Raw genomic sequence first — 12586 nt, forward strand, 5'->3', positions numbered from 1 at the left:
CTCCATTTTTAACTGTATTCAGAATGGTAATCCCCTTATCCCTCCAATTATTTTTGTTCCACTTCTCTTGACCTTTAATGTTTTCTATGTTCTCTTTTGACAGAAGGCAACCAAAACAAAATACAATATTCAAGAGAAGAGTACGTAATTGATTTGTATAAAGGCAACAAGATGTTTATATTATTCTCTCTCTCCATAATGCAACCTAACACCTTTGTTTAAATTTTGACCTGAGTACATATTTAACAGATGTATAATAATGACTCCTATATCTTTTGTTAAGTTTACATTCAGGATGTCTCTATGTACAAGTATAATAGTATTCCTTATAAATTAAGTTCACTTTTGTCTATTATCGTGTTGCTTGCTTTCCTTGCCTTGTTACAATATTTCTAGAGATCCTTAGACTCATCACAAATCATGACTAATCTCATTGTCACTTCAGTATCCTCCATCCCACTAAATAAATGTATTTGTCATAAACAGCCTTCCAATTTCTCCCAAATCTATCCTCTTCACAGAAGTATCCTGAAGGAATGTTTAAAATGAGATGGCCTAGATTTTATTGCATCTTCTTCTAACCTGTGCAGAGCAGGCTTTGTGACCATTAGCCAGTATATTCCCCTTCACATATTATGATATTCACAAAGTCAAACAATTGTGCAGTGCAAAGAAATATTTCACACAGCTTGTTAACATATAAACCCAGTTAATAACAGAAGCTATTACATGATGTGTTACTTCCCTGTTCTCAATTTAGTTCACTCAATCTCTTACAGCAGGCATCTGCACTGTCCATCTTCAGTTTCAGAAGAGGAATTCTCTTTTTTTCTTTACGCAAGAAGGCAATCGTGTGGAGACATATTCATCCTCTATTTAACCTCTTCATACATGAGCAGTAAAACCTTGTGAACCAGTATCCTAAAATCTTTGGAAGTCTTTATAAAATAATTCATTTGATTTGTTTTTTGCATATCCTCAAAATGTATTGAGCAATGCAAGTATTGAACAATGCTGATCTAATCACACATCCTCTAGCACATCATGCTATTAACCTCTTCCCACAATGCAAATTGGCCATTATTCCTTATCTTGGTGTCCTATCTCATAGCCAGCCCACAGTGAAACCCCTCCACTCACATAGCGTGGTTCTTGACTGGTGTTGGATATGGCTTGTGTTTTGGGCAGTGGCTCCCACTGTTTCAGCTATCTCATTCCATAAAGGAGCTTAATTGTTTCCTACATTTATCTTGAAATGAAGGATGGCTCTCATTCCCTCCAATTTCAATGAGATTTCATCCAGTCCCCAGCATAACAAATTGCTTTTATCTCATGGACAATTCTTTAACTATTCACTTTAGCATGAAGGTTGATGTTATATATTTGATTGCAAGTGTTTATGACTCACTGCAGTATAGTAATAACAAATACATTATATTTTTGGTTACAAATCAAGTGAGAAATACTAACTGGCAGACTGTGCTTCCTTTGTATGAAGGAGTAGATGTGCTCAGATGCCAAAGGATGTATAAACATTTTATCTGTCTCTACTTACCACACAGTACATAACATGGATAAAAAATAACTCACATAATGGAAAATGGAAGCAGAAGAGACCATTTGGTCATCAAATCTAATTCCCATGATTTTGCAGGACCACAGCTTGCATTATCCCTAAGATGTTCTTGAATCCCTGTAGAGATATGCTTTCACCACCTCCTTTGGGACTCTGTTTCATAGCTTCTTGATCTTAATATTCTATCCTATTGTGCACAGATTCAGGTATTGCCCTCATCACCATGGTGCATTCCAGTAGGGCATTAAGTCATGTGACTGACATCTATGATGTATGGTTTATTCATTCCCTCAGTCAAAGAATTTGTTTCTACTATTTAGCCTTACATTCTTCTTTACTTAGTTTCAGACCATTTCTTCTTGTCCAGTTTTCTTCCCTTCTTCCTTAACTCTGTATCCCAGAGCTGCACACACTTATGTTACAGTTATTGCATTGGATGATAAATGTTCATTTCTCACATTTTGATTTATTGGCTCTGACTTATTTACTGTTTTACTTGGATATGTAACTTGATAAGATCTGAGTTCATGCATATGGATTCAAAGCAGTTTGCCATGACCTGATTGAACAGATTTAATACAGACTGCTCACTGTTGGCCCAGTCACGTACCCACTAAAGTCAATGTCATTTTTGCTATTGAATCCAATAGAAGCAGATTGGGTCCTATATTGTGTTTACTTGATTGGTATTGATCCTTTACATTCTATTTGATTGCTGAAGCTCACTTACTATTCATGGAGTCACTGAAGTAATGACAGGGCTAACAAGGTACTCACTGACTTGTTCTGATTTTTGAGTAAGATTCTTTAGGTTAGGGAAAAACACAAGGGAGAAAGAAAGAAAGAAACAGATACAACCAAACACAATCTTGGTTACATAAAGCAAGAGTTTTTAACTTTATAGCCATCCACTTGCCTCCTGCTCTGCTACTGGAGATTCATGTTAATTATACTCATTCATCGGAACCAGCCACAGTGGAGAATCTCTGAAGAGCTAAAAGCAGCCTCTGGCTTCAGCAGGCACTCCATTTATTCCTTTATGGACATTGTATTAAAGTATGTCTACACTGCAATTAGACACCCATGCCTGGCCCACACCAGCTGACTCGGGCTCATGGGGCTGTTTAATTGCGGTGTAGACTTTCAGGCTTAGACTGCAGGCCAAGTTCTGGGACCCTCCCATCTTCCAGGGTTCTAGAGCCCAGACTCCAGCCCGAGTGTCTACACAGCAATTAAACAACACCTGAGCCCCCTGAGCCCGAGTCAGCTGGCACAGACCAGCCATGGATGTCTAATTGCAGTGTAGACATACCCTTAGTTTACTTAATTTGGCTCTACTTGAGATGCCAACACATTAACACCTACACTATCAGACGAGTAAACTGAATAAGATTGACAAAATATATTAATACATTTTTTTTAAAAACCAACCCCATATGCTAGTGAGACTGAATCTGCAGACCTAAGAGCTGCAATTTTAGACTGGTAAATACATTACATACAAAAAAGGACTATATTAAAATAACATAAAAGTTGTAAAGTCAAGCCCTCAAAAGTTAGGAAATGCCAATATTAAGGTTGCCCCTGCATCCTTAATTTGTCCCACTTGTACATATGCATTATGACACAGTCTTTAATTACGTGATCACATACTATTTTTTCCACACATCCCCTGCTTTGTTTATTGCACAGGATGGATGGTGGTAAGAATTTTTTTAATATGGCAGTACAACATTTTTCCCTACTCTTGTTATGAAAATGGCTAAACTGCTTATGCTGAAACTTAAAATGATAATAAATAATAATAATAATAATAATAATCCTACAGCAGACACTCACCATGGAAAACTTCAGTCCAACCTGAACTACAGGCATCACCACCTTTTCCTCCTATATTTGTGTTATGCAAAAATTTGGTAAAAGCTAAGCATTCCTATAAGTATTAAGAGAGTTGTTATAAAATGGACTTGAGTAAGATCTCTATGACTGTACATTGAACCTTTATTGTGCAAAAGTCCATAAAGCCCTCCCCTGCTCAATAAATTATTCAATGAGCAAAACCTAAATAAAATGCAGGGAATTACATTTGGAGGAACTCAGTGAGCAGTAGTCAGCTAACTTCAACAAAAGCAACCTCATATGTAGCTACAAGGAGGGGTATAGAATTTGTGTCTGACTCACGGCAGAAGTGGGATGATGAACCCAGGAGAGAAAGCAACAAGCGTATGATGAATTAGTGTTTGAATCAACTCCAGAAAAAATTGTCTGTTGGCTGGCAAATACAAAGTCTAATACCTAGATGCTAGATGTCTGTGTTGCTTAAGGATTCCAACGTACTACCATGCCATATACCACTTGCTTTTTCATTGGGGGGGGGCACTGTGGGAGAAAGTCCACAGGGCTTTAAAGGAAAAGCTACTTCCCCCACCACGTCTTCCTCACTGCTATCTCTTCCCTTTAATTGCAGCGTATGTTCCAATATCATTGTGCTTCACTGATTAAAAACTATCATTTTATTTTAATGACATAATTTCTTTCTCTTACACTAATGAAACTAAGGAGAACAGTGGTTTCTTGTGGGTTATCATTTCACATAATACTCTCCTGGTAAATCATATCAGTACATAGGTAAGTTATGGTTGCTTCCAATTTACAAGACATTTTGAGCTAAACAAGTTCTCAGACTATAAACTGAGCTACACTTAACAGAGCATCTTCAAATTGTCATATTATTATAATACTTAAATTCTTAATTTCTGTCCCCATCTCTGTGAGCTCTGATTTTCTGCTGTCATTCCCTCTGTTCTGACTGATTACTATTCTCAGAATGCCCCATGCAAATACCCACAGCAAACACAGATGCTTCAACTTCTGACCATCCTTTCCCACCTTCCACTCTTCTCTATTTCCCTCCCTACTCTTCCTTGTTTCTGGAACAAGGCTTTCTGCTGCTTCCCATGAGGAAGTAATTATTCTTTTTTATAATTAAAATGCGTTTCATAGGGGTCAGCTGCTGTGATAGAGTAAGGGTGGCAGAGTTGAGGTGACCATGTTTATTGTGGCAGGGTGAACTGGGAGTTCTGAGGGCAGTAACCAATCAAGGAGGAGGATTTGTATTATGATAGTATCTTAATGGTTAAGAATAGCCCACACATTTTCTCATGAGATGCCTTTGAATCCTGTTTGGTTATTGATTAATAATCATGCAGTCATTGTACAAATCAGATCCCTTAGCCAGTCCGTGTAGGGGATTGCATGACTGAGAAATCAGTGTATAGTTATCAGTCAATAATTTTACAGTGTTCCAGTTCTGTGAGTAGCTGACAAGTTCATTTCAGAAGAATACAATTTGTGCTACATTTATACATACAATGCACCTTTAATTTTGATGGATATGGCAAGACTATAGTGAACAACATGGAAAATATTTTAAATCATGCTGTATTTTAATGCTTCAAAGTAATGACCAAAAGGTACTGAGCTGAAGTACTCTGGATTTTTTACTTATAAAAACTATGGAACAATAGTACTTTAAATGCATTATATCTTGTACTAGTTAGGTTGCTTCTTTGTTTGCTCATGATAATCTAAATAACTTTTGTTGTCTGTTTGCTCTCCAGACAATTTACTGATTGCTTTAAATAAAATTGTTGTAACTCATATCACAGTGATATTAGACAATGGCCCCTGTCTTGGGGTCTGATCCAGTTTTACTCAGCTGTACATCGCCTTTGTGATCTCCTGATTCTTAGGGCTACTAGGGATAATGGCCCCTAGTATAACTTAGAGCAGCCTCATGGCTGCTCTAACTTTCTCCAGTATATATTGGCCCCCCCCAGGACCATTTTAGCAGGCAAGGATTATGAGAAATCAGCACACAGTGTCCTCTTCCCCTTGACGCGCCCTTGGCCCTTTTCTCTTGGTGAAGCTCCATTTGTAGTGAGGACAACTTAAAGGTTGTTTTATGCAAAGCAGAGGCCGGTATCTGGTCCTATTAATTGTCTTTCATAAGCCCTCCCCCCGAGTTTTTATATAGCCTTGCCTTGACTCCGCTTCTGACTCTTGCTTACATTGGTGTGAATTATGAATCCTACTGAAGTCAATAACTGTATAATTGAATAAAGGTAGTGTTACAGGCGCATCCAGTTGTATGAGTTTTTACTCAGTGTTATTTTATTTTTCCTCATGGGGAGTGTCAAACTGTCTTGAGTGGTTCGTAAGCATGAGTGCCAACCTCACGGCAAACTCTCAAGGACCAGGACACAAACCCCAAACTGGTTATATGTTCTATAATTAGATTCACCAACCATGTAACAAGTGTGACCCCCAAAAGCACTAGAACAACCTTAACAGAGAGTCACAGATAGTCCCCTGGACACTCCAGTCTATCTTGCCATTCATGCACGCCTACTTTTGTGATGGGGGTCTCTGACACCAAAAATCACAACAATATTCAAGTTACTCCCAGTCCCAAAGGACCAGTCACTTACCCCAAGTCAAGTGTACCTCAGATCAAACATAATGTTGTAGCCAATCCTACAGTACTAATTAAAGATTTATTCACTAAGAAAAAGCAATAAGAGAGTTATTTACAAGGTTAAAGCAGGTAAACATACACACAGGAATGAGATACAGTCTTAGGTTCCAAAAGATTATAGTAGCTGCTATAATATGCAGCTTTATAAGTCCTTTAAGGCAAACCCAAGCTGAACAGCTGGATACCCTTTGCTTATGCTTAGAAATCTTCACCCCTCAAAGTTCAAACAGCATAGGGATAGCAATTTCTCCTTAACAGGCATTTATTTCCTTCCCCCAGTATTCAAGCTGCAATGGGATTAGGACTTGCGTAGGTATGCTCTTCAAGAACAAGGGCAAAGCAATCAGCAACTTCTTATGTCCACTGATGTTCCATAATGGCTTGTCTATAGGTCTTCTTTTGTGGAGGATGATATAACATTTCTTGTGGTAAACTAGTATTTCACACTTGATAATGCTTCTCCCCTGACTATGGGGGTTTACAGTCAAGCAAACATTTTTATAGTTCAGAGCAACCACTTAAACATTACTGTATCACATGGGGTACTAATATTGTAAGTAAGATTAATACATGCAGCATCCTACAAGCATTCCTTAAAGACGAAACACATTTTTATAACTCTAATATCTATTTTAACAATACTAGCACACAGGCGAGCCAGACTGGTGTCCAGCTATGCATTTGTCAGTGCTGAATGAGACCCTGTGGCCTTGGCATGAGCTGGCACCTGCTCTGCCAGCAACCCGGGAGGCTTCAAGAGTAGAATAGATATACATTTTGATACTCTTAAAATGTATTTTAAGTCAGAATTCCTGCTGTTATTCCTGCTTCTGTCTTGATTTTTTTAAACCATTAATCTTGGAGTACAAAAATAGGAGTAGCACGTTTAACAATTTCTGGAAAAGTTTCACCTAAACTAGGAATTGCAGAAAACTTTTTATTATTATTTATTATTTTCAAATGGAAGGCACTTTATTTCCTTTGAGCCTCGTGCTTATAACAGGAAGTATTTTCTAGAAAAACATTACTTGCTCTTCGTCTATTGCCGGCATGATGAAAAATATCTCAAGAAACAATCAGACTAAGGTGACTTGAAAAGATCAGGATCTTAAAATGTTAAATATCTGACTGTCTGTCTAATGCATCTGTTATAAATGAAAGATACCTTGGGTTACCTATAACGAAGTTCCATAATCCTCTGATTTACAAGACAACTTTCACAGAAATTATTTCTGCAGTTCACAGCTCATTGTATCAGGGCACAGGATCTCTTTCACTTTCTATGATTCTGATCAAAGTGTAAGGCAAGGGTGCATATCATCCAAAAGCAAAAACTAAGTAGGGGGCCAGATGCTTTTTTGTTTTTTTATTTTCTTCCCCCCCCCCGTAACACCCTGTTCTTCCATCATGAACAGATCCACATGAACTCTGTTACCAGATTTGCCCGTCACCTTGAGGTATACTCATTTATTAGGGTTACCTTCCTGGAAGGAGGGTGTGATTTTAGGGATGTGATCATATTAATGTACTGCTTGTGTTACTTGTGTGTTCATATGGCTACCAGTTCCCTACCAATGGAGCTATCCTGCAGGACCTAAGGTTTTCAGGGCTGAGTTCCTCCAGCCCCAGATTTAAATAAACCCCCCACAGATACACACACACATTCCAGATTAACCAAATGCAGCTGAGTGGACCGGGCTATCAGCACTTTCAGCTGATCCCTTATATGTCCCTGAACTCAGCATGCTGGGTGACACAGCACTTTCAGCAGCCACTTTTATATGCCCCTTTGCAACGCACCAGAATAGAGCATACTTTCTGAGCAGGCTGGGTTTAAATAGCATTTTTTAGCTGCCCCCCCCACCCCCTTATTTGCCCCTGGACTCAATCAGGCTAGGTCAATCAGCACTTTCATTTGCCACCCTTATATGCCCCTGGACTCCGTAGGCTAGGCAGAGCAGCACTTCTCAGCTGCCTCTCCCCTCACTTAACAATTATTCTAGCAGTAACCGCCTTGATGAGCAAACCCCAGAGGATCTTTGGGCACTCCAGGGATCTTTGTCTTAGGTAAAAAAAAGCATTGCTGCAGAGCAAGATAGGGAAGCCAAGAACACAAGGGAGTAAATGAAGTTGGGAGAGAGAGAGACTGGCAACCAGCTTGATTAGTTTATTGCCAGGTATATAAAACTTATGATACTAACAGTGATACCATGCAAGGAGAGAAAAACAATCAAAATGCTTACAGTACTAAGCAATTACAGTTGGGGTATTGGAGAAAGCTAGCCCAGGTTTGATTATAAAAGTAGAAAGTTATGCCTGGACTAAAAGAGAGAGAGAGAGTGAGTGAGTGTGTGTGTGTGTGTTGGGAGGGAAGATGGGTGGGTCTCACCAGTCCATGCAGCTCAGAGGTTCCTAGGAGACAGGCTGTTCATCTTAGGGTCCGGAGCGCTGGAGACAGGCAGAGCCCCCAACACGATCAGTCTGGAAAAGGGGGAAGTTCCAGCGGAACTGATGCAGAATTTGGATCCAGGCATCAGAACGGTTTGAACTTGGGTAGGGGTTTTTGTAGACCACCAGGTTTGTTTATAGGTAAACAATGTCTTAAAGAAGTATCCCTGAGTGGTTTTCTTTATGCTGGACAATAGGAGCTGATCACTTCTGGCTATGGGCAGTGTTCCTTGAGGGAGCTCACAATGCAATCAGGAAGATTCAGTGTTTTGTATATTAATAACTAGAATGATCTGATAACTGCGGAGCTGGATGTGTGCAGGTGTGAATTCATTTACATCAAGAGCAGAGATCTCCCATCATGCAGTGCGTCCCTGCCTTGGCAATCCCAGAGTTCAGTGTGGTCCCTGCTTTGGAGGTTGCTTCTGCATATGCTATGCTAATTCTTGTTCCATCTTTGATGTAGATGAGGCTTCTTTTCTCCATTCAATGTGCTAATTGAGATGCCTCCTTTTTACATCTTTGATATAGATGAGGCTAGGGGTTGTTGGGAGGGTTTTATGTGTGTCTTCCACTGCCTTTTGAGATGCCTTTGGTTTCTGGTTCAAACAGCCTTTGGTTTCTGGTTCAAGCAGGGGCTGGGGATGGTATGCAGGTGAGCCAGAGAGAATAGGGGTTTTGCATCCTTGTTCCCCAAGAACACAGAGCTGCCAGGTAACAATGCAAAATTCACACTGTGGCTGGGAGGAGAGAGTGACCACACATCAGAGGTAATATCATCTTCCATCCCTTAATTTAATTTCTCTCTCCTTTGTCAGATTTTCCTGTGTTGTTTTTTTGTTGACCTCTATCTATTCAGCTCCAAGTTTAGTTGTATTTTATAAGCCATATCTTGCATAGCGTTGAGCACCACCTGATGCATACTGAGCAGTCTCATCTCCCGGTGGATTCAAATTTTCTTTAAAGTATTTTTAAACTTTGCATAGTGATCAGTTCACTCTGAATATTCAGTATTAATGTTAAATTTGAACTGTGCTGATTGTTTGTGATTGATCACATAAGTCACGTGGTATCATTTCTGCTTCATCTATCACATTACAGCTGAGAAGTTGGAATTGTGGGTTTTGGAATCACTTATGCAGCAAGGGAAAAGGGGACAGAGACTCATAAACAATATCATTTTATTACTGCGCATCATTTTAGGTAACAATTATTGGTTCCAAGGACTAAGGCTATGTCTTCACTGACGGCCGTCAGATTGATTTCTCTGGATCAGCGGTCAGTGAAGACTCACTCAGTCGATCCAGAAATCGACGTATTCAGACCACCTTCTCAAGTGGCATAGCACTGCATCAACGGGAACACTGTTCCTGTCGACACAGTGCAGTGAAGACGGCGCACAGAAGAGAAGCAGAGAAGTCGATGGGAGTTATGCGAGTTTTTTGCGTAGCTTGTATAACTCCCATTGACTGCCGCCGAATCTCGGAGGTAAGTGTAGACAAGCCCTGAGTTTGGTTAAGAGCTCTAGCCTAAAAGCTTTTACATGGCTGATGGAGAATATCTGTTACTAGATCTCTGGTTCAACTCCCTTTGGCTTTTTCCAGCCTACTCCCGCTATGTTTTTCATTCAATTTCCCTTGCCTTGCTTCCAATAGCTCCTGTTTTCTTATATTTGTGTGCATGTGTTTGTTTGGTTTTAGCCAAAATAAGCTAATCGCCACTACCTGACAGGGGCTAATACCAGCCATTCAAACATAGAAAAAACAAAACAGACATGAGCCAATGTTTTTCAGTTCCCCATTTAACTGCATAGGAAGCTGCAATACTGCATTTCTGCCACCTTGTGGTGCTATAAGAGTCTATAAACTAGCAACAATCCCAGGTCCACAGGTGATTCCAAGATGGCATCTTTCAGCAAGTGTTGCTGGTTTCTTCTGGACTCCTGAATCAAGAGACGTCCCAGTTTGTACTCTCCTGAGGTAAAGGTGCCCAGGTCTCTATAGCCACTTAAAAGGGAAGCAGAATGGCGAAAACTAGTTCTAAAGTGAACAGTTAACCTCCAACTGTGACTTCTTTAATTGTTGTATGGGGCTTCATATAAGGCAACAGGGAAGGTGATTATTATAGTTAGTGCATTCTACTGGGCTAACCTTTCAATTGTGATTTTCCTAGGGTTATTTTTCCACAGTGGCAGATTTGTCTCTCATAATTTTGGTTGGATAAAAATAACTCTTACAATCAGGAGAAGGGTTTGATGAAAGTACTGGAGTTTTGAGTTTCGTGGGGAGAGGCAGTCACTTAGGGAGATGTAGCCAATAGTCTTGGGGAATTTTAGAACATTTTTCCTTGTTGGTTTAGACAGGTATTTTCTGAGGCATTTTTTCCTAGGAAAACTAGGCCAGTATAAGGTATATTGCCTGAGTGCAAAGTTAAAATTCAGTTTAACTTAATTGTATGTTGAATCTTAGTTGTGAAGTATCCAATCAGATCCTTCTCAGACTCTCTCTCAGGGTGGAAGGTTTTGGGAACACTATCCTCAAGTTTTTTTAAACAGTGTTTCAAGCATCCCATAGAGAATAACATGCCAAGTGGATTGAATGTGCTGTTGGTAATTTTCTGTCTTCACAACAGTCATGGGCACAAAAAAGTTGCATGTGCATACACAGTCCTAGCAACAGAAGCAATTGTCTGTTTAATTTCTTCTGAAGTATAGCTCTCATTAATGCTTTGGGGAATTCAATCCTCTTGCATGTTGAGCATGCCACATAACGTGTCACTTTCGGTGCAAATATTTGAATGAGCAAGCTTCGCATTAGCTCTCGGTGGGACTTATCCAACTCCCTGTAAAGTCAATTAAAAGATTCCAACTATCTTTAATGGGAATTACATCAGGTCTAGTGAGCATTTATGCAAGTGAAACACAATTGTTTGAATGTTTGCAGAAAATGACCATAAATGTGGACAAGAGTGGCAGCGGAACTTAGAATCTGAATGAACACACAAGGGAAAAAATGCTGTGGCAGTTGCGTAGGTATGGAGGTGGTAATAACTGAGATTAAACTTACCACAACATACGAGTAAAATATACTTTATTTAAGGAACATCTTCTGCTACAGCATAGCCTTGTAGGCCACCATAACAAGCTAGTATTACAGGAACCGTGGGCATAATTCTGCTTAACCTAAAGCTTTCTGACACTTTAATACATTTTGGCAATCATCATTTGCTATGTGTTACTGAATTTCTTTACTGACTGTGTATCAAACATCTCATCCAAAGCCCTTTGAAGTCAATGGGAAAAATCTCAGTGACCTCAGCGGGCCTTGGATCAGGCCTCAAGCCTGTAGTTTATACACTGGTATGGAGCTGTATTGGAGATGGTTGTGGAGCTTTAGAATTGCTAGATGGTCCTAATTCACTATGCTGGAAGGGGAGCTAATAAATGCTGCTGAATTCTGATTTCTTATTTAATATATTCAGTATTACTCTGTGGGCTCTTCTGCAAGAGAGTGCCCCTAACTAGCACTTTAAAACACTTTCAGAATGAGTGAAAGAGAAATCCACTTGTCATATTTTTAAACATAAGATATGTTCTTTTCTACAAGCCTGCATTTTAGTGTAAATCACAGTGTAGCCTGGTGTGACTCACTATCCCCAGGATGCATTAGGGTATTTTATAGTGTATCATAATTTCTGAAATGCTTATTGTTTTTTTAACTTCATCCTAAAGAAATAAGCCCCATCTTTTAAGTAATTCAAAGTGAAGAGAGAGGCTGCATATACAAAGGGAGGCTAAAACTCAACACCTTCCTACAGACCAAATCCTGTAATTCTTACTCAGGTAAGACTCCCAATGGGAATTTTACTTGAGTAAAACCCTCAGGATTTGGCTCAGAATAATCACCAACATAAAGAGCCAATCCTAATGGGTTAGGTTTACTTCTGAACTTTTCCTGAGTATCTTTGCAGAGAAGAATGGAAAATATTTTGTTATCGGTGCAATCTATATGAGGGCTGAAGGTGAT

At 39.5% G+C, this 12586-nt stretch overlaps 1 protein-coding gene across 1 annotated transcript in view; it reads left to right on the forward strand.

The window, feature by feature from the left end:
- The first annotated feature begins 10484 nt into the window (after window positions 1-10484).
- GRIK2 (glutamate ionotropic receptor kainate type subunit 2) overlaps window positions 10485-12586 on the forward strand; it is a 614149-nt gene continuing 612047 nt past the window's right edge. Inside the window, exon 1 of the mRNA XM_067546518.1 lies at window positions 10485-10540. The gene's annotated coding sequence lies outside the window, so the exon portion shown is untranslated. The remainder of the gene's footprint in view (window positions 10541-12586) is intronic.

Source organism: Emydura macquarii, unplaced genomic scaffold (genome assembly GCF_026122565.2).
Source record: "Emydura macquarii macquarii isolate MOO-44397 ecotype Brisbane River unplaced genomic scaffold, CSIRO-AGI_Emac_v2 contig_1146, whole genome shotgun sequence".
Taxonomy (NCBI): Eukaryota; Metazoa; Chordata; order Testudines; family Chelidae; genus Emydura; species Emydura macquarii.